The sequence below is a fragment of the Saimiri boliviensis genome, chromosome 8, assembly GCF_048565385.1.
Source record: "Saimiri boliviensis isolate mSaiBol1 chromosome 8, mSaiBol1.pri, whole genome shotgun sequence".
NCBI classification, from domain to species: domain Eukaryota; kingdom Metazoa; phylum Chordata; class Mammalia; order Primates; family Cebidae; genus Saimiri; species Saimiri boliviensis.
Window position 1 is genome coordinate 62,655,899 of NC_133456.1, and position 2,020 is coordinate 62,657,918.

At 45.0% G+C, this 2,020-nt stretch overlaps 1 non-coding gene across 1 annotated transcript; it reads left to right on the forward strand.

The window, feature by feature from the left end:
* Positions 1-1,610: 1,610 nt before the first annotated feature.
* On the forward strand, positions 1,611-1,774 carry LOC120367289 (U1 spliceosomal RNA). The gene has a single exon (XR_005581701.1). It is a non-coding gene; the product is annotated as a U1 spliceosomal RNA (small nuclear RNA).
* Positions 1,775-2,020: the final 246 nt, after the last annotated feature.

The following is a 2,020-nucleotide window of genomic DNA, read 5'->3' on the forward strand; positions in this document are numbered from 1 at the left end:
ACCATTCACTTGGTCATCTAATCATTGAACTTTTAGTAAGCACCTATTGTGTGTTGGTGAGAATTCTAGACATAGGGAATATATAGATTAAATAAGAATTGTAGGTCCTCAAGCAATTCATGATTTTTTTTTCTTTAAGGAAAACAATCTAATTAAAGTCCTCACTGTGCCAGAGGGGTGAAACACTGAAATCCAGCTGCAAGGATATTTAAAGAACAGGCCCACTGCTTACATTTAGCTAGAAAAGCCCCTTTCTTACCCCATCCACCATCCTCCCAGGGTGCTAGCTCTAGCCTGAGAACTGACCTGGAGAACTGTCCTTCAATTAACTGAATTTCCTTCTGAAACAGTGGCAGCAGAAGGGCACACTCTGGGCTGGGTGCAGTGGCTCACGCCTGTAATCTCAGCACTTTGGGAGGCTGAGGCAGGTGGATCACTTGAGGCCAGGAGTTCAAGATCAGCCTGGCCAATATGGTGAAACCTCGTCACTACTAATACTACAAAAATTAGCTGAGCATGGTGGCACATGCCTGTAGTCACAGCTACTTGGGAGGCTGAGGCAGGAGTATCGCTTGAACCTGGGAGGTGGAGGTTGCAATGAGCCAAGATCACGCCACTGCACTCCAGCCTGAGAGACAGAGCGAGACTCTGTGTAAAAAAACAAACAAAAAAAAGTGTGTACTCTGTCTCTGTTCTCAAGTTTCAGGATATTCTATGTTTCGTGGTGCCTGTTAGAGGCTTGATGCTCCCCAGAGGAAAGAGGGGGACCTGGGGTCCACCTGTGAAAATCACAACACCTCCCTTCTGCCTGGCTATGTTGGAGACTTCCAAGCATTGCCTCCTCATTATCTAAAAGTAGAGACATCCGCAAAATCTGGTTCAACTCCCTCCTGAACACCAAATGAATCACTGGTACAAGATTGATCATTTAACTGATGACGGCAGTATGTTGTGGGATTTCAGCAGCAAACGCATTGCACTTCCATCACCCATAGGGCAACAAAGACAGAGATGAGGTTACATCTCATCTCATGCCTCTCAGGGATGAGGCATGCATTACAAACATCAAATGCTGAGCTTTGGGTAATTGCTGCTGTTTTTTTATTTGTTTTTTGTTTTACTTTGTTTTTAATTTCAGGCATGGTGGTTCAAGCCACCTCCCAGCTACTCTGGAGGCTGAGGCAGGAGGATCTTTGAAATCCTTGAGCCCAGGAAGTCAAGGTGGTAGTGAGCTATGATCGTACCACTACCCTCAAGTCTGAGCAATATACTGAGACCCTGGCCAGGCGCGGTGGCTCAAGCCTGTAATCCCAGCACTTTGGGAGGCCGAGGCGGGTGGATCACGAGGTCGAGAGATCGAGACCATCCTGGTCAACATGGTAAAACCCCGTCTCTACTAAAAATACAAACAATTAGCTGGGCATGGTGGCGCGTGCCTGTAATCCCAGCTACTTTGGAGGCTGAGGCAGGAGAATTGCCCGAACCCAGGAGGCGGAGGTTGTGGTGAGCTGAGATCGCGCCATTGCACTCCAGCCTGGGTAAGAAGAGCAAAACTCTGTCTCAAAAAAAAAAAAAAAAAAAAAAATACTGAGACCCTATCTCTAAAAAAATTAACTGCCTCAAAGGGGAGATACTGTGATCATGAAGGGAGTTTTCCCAGGGCAAGTCTTATCCATTGCACTCCAGATGTGCTGACTCCTGCAGTTTTCCCAAATGTGGGAAATGTGACTACATAATTTGTGGTAGTGTGGGACTGTGTTCGTGCTCTCCTCAACTAAAAAACAAAAACTTAATAAATTAATTAAAATGACACTAAACTAAAAACCTAAAAACAAACAAACAAAAAACCAAAAGGCAAGAATGAGAGCTTTGGGAATTGCAGACCTATGGTTCTGAGCTTGTTTTTCCAACGTGGTATGGAGTGAATCCTTTCCTTTCTGTCAAGTCTCTATTGCTTTCCTGTAACTTGGATGAAGGAGAACTCACACTTTTTAAAAGGAAACCCTAGGAAAACTAGCCA